This window comes from Notolepis coatsorum, assembly GCF_963971535.1.
Source record: "Notolepis coatsorum genome assembly, chromosome: 9".
NCBI lineage: Eukaryota > Metazoa > Chordata > Actinopteri > Aulopiformes > Paralepididae > Notolepis > Notolepis coatsorum.
In genome coordinates, this window is record NC_140173.1 from 125,227,948 (window position 1) to 125,238,303 (window position 10,356).

Below are 10,356 nucleotides of genomic sequence, written 5' to 3' on the forward strand. Positions count from 1 at the left end.
TGTAGTCAACAACACGGGGTGTCTAGTCAGGACACGGGAGGCAGGAACGTTCTTCGATGAGTTTTATTATCAATGGTCAGACAGATGCACAGGCAATTTCTACTTCTATTTCCCATTAACACTGTGGGAGTATGTGAGAGTGTGTGTGTGGTTCTAAATGGGGAGGAAACAAAGACATCAGCGTTACTAGTACTTATTAATCAGTCTGTTATATACTATACAATATACTGTTGCTACAAGTAACATAAACATAAACATAAAAATAAGCAGTGCTTTACCTGTACTAGTTACAGGGATAAACTGTGCTAAACAGATACTAAATACTATAATCAACAACATAGATTATACCCAATAGGCTAGATTATCACTATAAACATACTGGTAAATTGCTTCCTAAACAGCTGGTAGAATTATAACATTAGTATAAGCCTTAACCATATAAATCACCAACAATAACTAAGCGTCCTCATTATGCACATATTTAACACTTACTTGTGATTAGGGACGCACACATGAACTGAAGGAATCACTAAGCCCACTAGTATATATAGATGCTGGCTATCACAGACATGTCTAGACATGTCTGAGGCATCCAGCTGCAGAACAGCAGAGCAGCCCCCCACAGCCTTTATGTCTGAGAGGCGTCCCGCTGCAGAACAGCAGAACAGCACCCCACAGTCCTTATGTCTGCCCAGTCCTTGGGCCTTTTGTACAACAGTGATGCCACAGATTACTTGTAAAAGTAATCTGATTACTGATTACTCCTTTAAAAAGTAATCTAGTTACTTTACTGATTACTTGATTATCAGAGTAACTTAGTTACTTTGAAAGTAACTAGGTTACAAAGTCGTCGTCGTCCCCCCTGCTGCTGCCACAACATAAGAATGACAACAGTTTTTTTTAAACGCTTAATTGAAAGTGCATATATTTTTTTTAACTTGTTTCTCTGCACATAACGTAAATTGTTAAACTAGTGCTTCAGCTTCTGTACCATCAAGTATGGTAAAGCAACAGTCTCTGATGCTCACAGCATTAGAGCAGCCAGCCAGTGGTTTTACAAAACCAGTGTATAACACCTAACAAATGCAGGCTGAACTATTCAATTATATCAACTGTAACTATTAAATAGTTTTTATAAATGTATCTCTATAAACATACAATCAGTCTCTCTTTAACATGTAAATTAACTGTAAATCTGGCAAATAAGAGCTTTTGCTCTGCCACCATCAAATATACATTAATCAAAAGGGAAAGCAACAATCTCTCCTGACTGTTGAGCAGCAACGAGTGGTTTCACAAAACAAAAACGCTGAATAACACCACATGTAGGCTAAAAATGTCATACAATCAGTCTCTCTTGTCTTTAACCTGTAAATGAACAGCATTTGGCAAATAAAAGCGTTTGCTTTGCCACCATCATAATATGAATATGAATCAAAAGGGAAAGCAACAATCTCTCCTGACTGTTTAGCAGCAACGAGTACACAGTACATTTTGCAGAGTAAATTTGGAAGGTGGAACATACCTGCACTATGGCATCTGGAAGGCCTGCAGTCATCTTGGAGAGGGTGTCCTTCAGAGCGAGGGTCTTCTGCATCAGCACTTCAAGTGTGGGTAGTAAAATTCCATAAGGACAGTCACCTTGTCAAATGTCCAGGGCTACAGTCAGAGGCTTCATGGTGGTGCAGTACTCATGCAGGAACTGGTATTCTGTATCTTTGAAGCAAGTGACTCCCACCAACAGTGTTCAGAGGTAACATTTCTTCTACAACATATGTATCTCCCGACCATTCTCTTCAGCTCTCGCTCACTTACGGGTGTTTTTTTATTGAAATCCAGCTTTTGCTGTTTGGCTGGTGGACCTGATAATAATAACAGCTACCGCCCACCAGCATGGTACAACACGTGAGGTTGCGTTCTCAGACACGCTTTGAAAATGTGATATGTGACGTCACTCCCAATGCAAGAAAAACAGCTCAAAATGTATTTTTTACTGTCAAACAAAACAAAATACTGCATTCTGCCTGCATTATGAGATAGTAACGAAATAGTAACGCACAGCCACTTGGACAAGTAACTGCAATCAGATTACTGGCTTGTAAAGATTAACGCGTTAGATTACTATTTTCGGGAAAAAGTTATCAGATTACAGTAACGCGTTACTTAGTAACGCATTACTGGCATCACTGTTTATATATATATAATGTATTTGATTGATTCAAAATTGTATTAACAGATTGCAGAATGGGTACAATACAGTATGGCTCAATACAAAACAACTGCTAAGAGGATGCAGACCAGAAAAAGATTTTCGTCTTGTTTACATCGGGGTCCCCCATTTTCAATTCATCAGGACATTTTTTTAATTTTTTTTTATATTTCTTTATTGCAGGAAAAACATATTGAACATTTACAGTTATAGGTATTGTACATTTTCCATCTTTTTTCTTTTTTTCCCCCTCATTTCCCCTTCCCCTCCCTCATTCCAACCCCATCCCCCCCACACCGAGGTTGTTGACAAACACATCTGCAAAATATACAAACACATAGCATAGATGTTGCTGAGAAAGAAAAACATAAAAAAACAACAACAATATCAATCAGACCCATCTGCATTGTGCACAATTATTTTAGATAAAAAGAGATAAAGAAAAAACTAAAAACACAAAGAAAAAATCTCTAGCACGGATGTGGCTATGGAAGAAAGTCATCAATGATATTATGTCACTCCTTCCCCTACCCCTACTTATAGTGTTGTGGTAATTCTTGAATAGTTTGATCTTCTGCAGCTGTGTCCCTCGTTCCCCTCTCCCTCCCCCAGTTACCCACCCATCCCCCCGGGGTCTCATTCACACCCATACATACCAGGACAGGGAAGGGGGGGGGGGGGGGACATTAGAAAATAGGAATAAAATAATAATAAAAGATAAGGAAGTGCAGTTAGAGGTGTAAAGCTATCCTTTCTAAGTCTCTTCATTGATAGTCAGGGTATCGATGTGTTGCAGAAATGGTTGCCAGGTCACATGGAATGTTTCAAGGGAGCCCTTTAGGGAGAATCTGATTCGTTCAAGCCTAATGCAATGTAGTATCATGTATCCATCTGTTGTGAGTGGGTGGGGAAGGGTGTATCCACTTAAAGATAATAAGTCTCCTAGCGAGGAGGGTAGTGAACGCCACAACTAGTTTTGCAGCCCTAGATGCGATCGAAGGGGTATTCGGGATACCGAAAAAGGCAGTGAGTGGATCAGGGTCCAACGTCACACCCAGGACCCTACTCAGTGTATCAAATATTGCAGTCCAAAACTCTGTGAGTTTGGGGCACGTCCAAAACATATGCATATAATCGGCTGGAGATTGTTTACATCTATTACACGCATCCGTTCTATCCGGGTATATCTTTGCTAACCTCGCATTGGTGTAATGAACCCTATGCAGGATCCTACACTCATCAGGACATTTATGACATAAAATACATACAGATATACAGAACTGTGTAGTAAAAAGAGATCATAAAAAATATATACATCCGAAGGGGAAGAAACTGTACATTGGTGGGGGGGGGGGGGGGGGGGGGGGGGGATTTGGACATTTACAGGGGCCAGTTTCTAATTGCAGCCACCTGTAGGTGCTCTTTGAGAGTGGTTTTGAAGGAGGGTAGGGATTCACATTCCTTCACGGTTGTGGGTAGGGCGTTCCACATTATTGTGGCATAATTGCAAACCGTGTTTAGTCCCTTGTTTGAGCCGAATCTGGGTTGAACATGATTTGTGGAACTCCCTCTGGTGTTGTGGTCATGGAATTCACTGACCTTTGCTGTCAAGGGTTTTAAATGTAGGGAGTAGGGAGGGTGCTCATGTATTACACAGTACACAGAGAAAACATTGTCTCACCGCCAGGCAGTACTAAACTCCTTCACAATACAACCAATGACTGAATGAGTCACGATGCGAGCCGAGACATGTCAGCCACTGGACAGGGAGGAATGAGAAGGAAATCCCACTGGAAACGTCCACATCTCTCCACAGTACAATACAAGAACGCTACACTTGCCACACTAGGCCAGTCAATCTATGAAAAAAAAGCACTTAACCCAAAACAAATTGATACAAAAGGTTTTTCGATGGATTCCGATAGTATTGGGTGTGCTAAATAACATACTAAAAGTCGACCAAAATCGACCCCCCCGAAAGCCGCCATTTCCAAGATGGCGTCCCAGATGGCGGTGGAGATATTAAAATGGCTATATCTCAAATTGAGAATATGGTGCAAAGGATTTCTCAACTGATTCTGGTACCTCTGGGCATGTTCACTAACATACTAAAAATCTAGGAAAATACACCTTCCAGAAAGGCTTAATTTTCAAGATGGCGTCCAAAATGGCGGCAGACCAAGCTTAAAATGGCTATATATCTCAATAGAAAAAAATATATAACTATGATTTTTCACTTGATTCTGGTACCTCTAGACATGCTTGTGAACATACTAAAAATCTAGGAAAATACACCTTCCGGAAAGGCATCATTTTCAAGATGGCGTCCAAACTGGCGCCCAGGAGCTTAAAATGACTATACAAATACAAATAGCTTACTAAAAAAGGTGTTTGCACTCTCCAGCTCTCAAGCTAGCATAGTTGAAGCCTTCTTTTTGACCATTATAGTTGTTATAGTTAGAGGTGTTTGCACTCTCCAGCTCCCAAACTACCATCTAGCTACATGATAGCTGCCTTGACACCAGGACAGAAGACAGACAAAAGGATTCGGAGGTTCAGAATTAATGAACTGAATCTTGTGCAGAGGTCAAAAGTTGTGATAATAGATTATCACTTTGCCAAACACTTTTGCAGAGACACCACATTTAAAGAACTTCCAAGACTCGCAGAATGTAACAAGATGGTTGATCTGCTTTGGGAGTTATCGTTCAATTTCAAACAGCCTGCACCTGGTTGGCAGGGGATGATGCACATTATTCATAAGGGAGATGAACATCCAGGGCAGTCTTCAGTGAGATACTTACCAATGATAGACATGTACTCCGGAGACAAAACATGCATTCTGTCAACACTGGAGTTCATTTGTGGTCTGGCATCCAAACACCACCTTGCCCCAGTAGTTACATTTGACCAACCCCTATATTGGAAAGCAGCAGAGATAATCCTAGATTCACCACAGTGCAGTCACCAGTCCTTTGTCCTGCTCCTAGGAGGATTTCACACATTTATGAATTTGCTAGGAGCAATTGTCATTTAGCACTCAGCGGAGCCAGAACCAGTGTTACTGTTGCGAGTCGATGTAAAATGAATTAGGTATATTGTTAGTAAGTTAGCCATGTAATAAGCGGGATAATGTATAGCTATACTCGATCATTGTCGCAAAATAATTGACCTTCACTGACGTTTAAAACACCTCGCCGAGGCGGCTCTGTATTTTAAACTCCGTGTCGGTCAATTATTTTGCGACAATGACCTCGTAGCTATACATTATCCCTTACATAGTTAAGGGTGAAATGCCATTGGAAACAGTGTTCACATCAGAGACCCTCATTACAATAAATGTAAAAAAAAACGAGTCAGTTGTGGCTAAATTACCAACACATGTTAGAAGTTGCTAGGTCACTGATAACAGCAGATCGCACAGGTTCCTGGCTTTTGCACCTACGCACTGTTTCTGAATGCATGCCGATATTCGCTGCGGCTGGGCATTACAATTACTTGAAATCGGCACACTTTTATGTCCAAGAGATGAGTCAGCTTCACATCAACCACCCAGATGTCTTCAGACAATTTGAAAAGGGTTTTCATGTTATCCGTCGCAGCAGCCAATCATGGGCAGGCCTCAGCTCAGATCTTGTAATCGAAACAACATTGATGAGGTCATTGAAGACTACAGGAGGGATGACACATGGAAGTGGAATGACCGACAATCAGATCCCTTTGGACAATGTCAAAGGGCATAACATCAGAGTATAACACCGCAATGCAGGAGTTCTCAAACCAGACATACACAACATCAGAACAGCACAAGGATTCAACAGAGGCAAGGATGAAAAGGGATGCTGCTGACCTGGAGAAGATCACTTCAAAACTTGCTATATGTTCACCTTTCTCTCCAGACTCTTCTTTAAGGAATGTTGTTACAGGTGTTGTCGCTGAGGATGGAGTGAACGTGCATGATTATGACTCTGTTGGACGCAACATCATGCACAAAATGATCGGACAGCCGGCATTCACATTTTCATTTAGTAGAAAGGATAAAGCCATAACCCTTGGACAAAAATCGTCTATCAAGGTTGCTCCTGATCGAATCATTGATTCTGCACTTCTTTTTCAACGTTTCCTTATTGTCTCCCAAACTGGAGAGCTGTCATTGGAGGAGGTTATGCGTTACGAACTCAGTCCTTTCCCTCCTGCCCTCTTTGAAGCCGGAAACGTCTTCCGCAAAGCTGATAAACCACAACTAGCGCACGCGATCTGTGATCATGCAAGTGATGCAATCCTAGATTCTGTACCAGAAACGGAGCATTATGTTCTTGATGGTGGTTCACTCCTTCACCGAATACAATGGAAGCACGGACAAAGCTATGGTAAAATTGCACAGTCATATGCAGACTTCACCATCCAACATTATGGCTCAGCTACAACCATTGTGTTTGATGGCTATGAGGATGGGCCATCCATTAAAGACAACACACATCAAAGAAGAGGAAACAATATTCATCCCATTGTCAACTTCACTGCTGAGACAGAGTTCTCAGTTAAGAAGGAGGAGTTCCTGTCAAGAGATCTGAATAAACAGAAACTGATCCACATGATAAGTGATGAACTGAAAGAACGGGATTGCACTGTGGTCAATTCACTTGGAAATGCTGATGTAGACATAGTAAGGGCCGCAGTGGGATCATCTCTTCTTCACACCACGACGCTGATTGGAGAAGATACTGATATCCTCGTCTTACTTCTTTACTATGCACAGAGAGATAGCAAGGGCCTTTATTTCAGATCAGACAAGTCGAAAGCTGATGGCAGTTTTAAAGTGTACGCCATAAACCATTTGAAAGAAGTACTCGGACAGGATGCGTGTTCTCAGTTGCTGTTCATCCATGCTGTGACTGGCTGTGACACAACTTCCCGGATCTTCGGAGTTGGCAATAAGACAGCATTCCAAAAACTTGTAAAAGGGGATCCTGTCCTTCAGGCTTGTGCCAATGCATTCACTGTACCAAACCAGACAACAGATGTGATCGATGACCTTGGGTGCCAAGCAATGGCTGTCTTTTTTGGTGGAAAGTGCACAGATTCGCTTGCAAAAATGAGATATAACATTTTCAGCAAGAAGGTTGTCTCAGCTTCATCAACGGTAACGCCTGAACGTCTACCACCAACTGAATCTGCTACCAAATTCCACTGTCGTAGAGCATACTACCAGGTCATGGTCTGGATGGGAACAGATGATGGTATAGATGCTCTAGACTGGGGCTGGAACCTGCAGGACAATAGATTTGTCCCACTCATGTCAACAATGAATGCTGCTCCAGACAGTCTCTTGAAGGTCATTCATTGTAACTGTACCACTGCCTGCAAGACACTTCACTGCTCATGCAGAAAATATGGACTACCTTGTACTACTGTCTGTGGACCATGTCAACTTCATGAATGTGACAATCCACATAACAAGTTTCTCCCAGAGGATCCTGAAGATGATGATGAGTAGGCCTAAAGACCACAATAAGTGGGTCATTTATTTTGTGTTCAACACCAAAGCCAGCTTTCTAGGTTGAATATAATAACCAATTTTAATTTTAGCCAAAATAAGCTACAGGCAGCCATTTTGATGATGCAAATGATGCATTCCTAGCAGATATATTTAGCTAGATATTTTGCTCGTTATTAATGTATAGAGGTGCCAGAATCAGTTTATAAATCCTTTAGAAATGTTTTCCCATTTGAGATACAGGCATTCTAAGCTCATTTTGGACACCATTTTGAAAATTAAGCCTCTTCGGAAGGTGTATTTCCCTAAAACTTTAGTATGTTCCTAAGTATGTCTAGGGGTACTTGGGGTACCAGAATCAAATGACAAAATCATTTATATAATTTTTATATTGACATATATATAGCCATTTTAAGCTTGGCCAGCCGCAATTTTGGACGCCATCTTGAAAATGAAGCCTTTCTGGAAGGTGTATTTTCCTAGATTTAGTATGTTAGTGAGCATGCCCAGAGGTACCAGAATCAGTTGAGAAATCCTTTGCACCCTTTTCTTAATTTGAGATATAGCCATTTTAATCGCCCCGGCGCCATCTGGGACGCCATCTTGGAAATGACGGCTTTCGGAGGGGTCGATTTTGGTCGACTTTTAGTATGTTATTTAGCACGCCCAATACTACCAGAATCCATTGAAAAACCTTTTGTATCAATTTTTTTGGGGTTAAACCATATATTGACTCGCCTACACAGATACTTAGAGAGATCTCTCTCTCACCTGGGCAATGGAGGAGGAAGGAGACAGGGTCAGATCTGTACATTTGGGGGGACTCAGAGTCCAGCGCTGGCTCTAATTGCGGCGCTGGGAAGGGGGATACCTTTACTGATTTATTTACCAACAAACGTCTCTATTGCGCTGGATGTGACCGGCCGTCTTCCCTGGGCGAGATTCCATGCCGCCTCTTCCAGACAGGAAACCTCTTCTTCCACAGGTCAACAAGGCCTCTCATTAATTTAATAAGCAGTCCTCCCACGCCTCTTTAATAACACAAACACACACTTTGTTATACACATTTACACACACACACATCCAACGAAGCACGCACAAATGCTCACGCACTTGCATGCGTGTGCGCACATACTGTACACCCATAAAGCACGCGCACACCCAGGAGCGGGAAATGAGGAAAGTAATTTAGCATTTGTACAGAGCAGAGGGACTGTAATGAACAATCTTAAATGAGCTAGTTTGGTGGTTCAACTTGAGATGTTACTCCCAGGAGGAATCGCCTCCCAGGCACTGTTTGCATATTTCAGGGATAAAGATAACATTGTTTCATGTATTAGATTCAGTGGATATATTCAGGGTTGTGGCGAGGTCACCGAATGATATTCAGAGTCCCTTGGTCTGCTGCAATCCCCTTACTAAGCGATCCAATCCCTAGTATTTTTGTCCAGAAACACTTTTTACCCCATTACCTGCAGTGAATCCCCTTCTCCTGCGGCATGTGGTTTTCATATCTCCACATATTATGCCGTTTGATGGAGCGATCTTTTCTTCATTTCATTATCTTTTCCTCTCATGACAGCGGCTCATAAAACATTCACTGTATTCCAAGAGACATTGATTTATGCATGATTCAATACCACACATCAAAGCAGTGTCCCAAATGATAACAAATAGTTTTTTTAAGAAATAAAAAGGAACGCTTTCTGTCGGCGTCTGGACAGATTGTTTGATCACTAGTTTAAAATGTCCACAGGAGAAAGAGGTACACAACAATTTTGCCATTGTGTATTTTTAGATGCAAGGCACATTTAAGCCAATGTCATTACATCAATCAATCAATCAATCAATCAATCAATCAATCAATCAATCAATCAATCAATTAATCAGCCAACCAACCAACCAATGAATCTATCTAGTATCAATCAATCAATCAATCAATCAATCAGTCAGTTACTCACTGACTCACTCACGGTCAGCCACTCTGGCCCTAGTGGTGGTTCAGTAAATATGCTTTGTGTAACACCTGTTATTTCCGCATCAATGGGGCTGCGTGTCCTTGCTCCAGCATAAGGATGTACAAGAAATTAGCACTGGGCTATTGTAGAACACAAATAGAGTATACTGGGAGTCAGCACACAATTGTGCTATAAATAGATTGGTCTGTATTTCTTCCTCAGAGTCTAACAAACTAACGACCTGTCAAGGAGGAGGTCATTACAACTTCTCCCAGCTGAAAGTGAAACTAAAAACAGATGTTCATTCAACCTTTATTTCGGGAATGCCATTGAGAGTGGGTCCTCATTCTCACTGCAGCCGGGGTTCCATTAGCCAATAAAATATACAGTGAATCATACTAAAAACTACGGAAGCCCTAAGAGGCCATACATTCATACATTTTATTTACTCCGTTTTCCCGTGATAACTGTGATGATTCGGTGTTGGTGTGGACCCAATAGCAATCACAGGATGAGGGTAGAGAGACAGGCAGGACACAACGGGATGTAGTTGACAAAAGGCTTTACTTGTTCTTTCACAAGGCTTAAACTACAAATCACGAAAGAAAACCTCAGCAGGGCTGGGACAGAACATAATACGAAAACCCGATATACAGGGTACAAACGTGGAGAGCAGGATAACAATGATATGA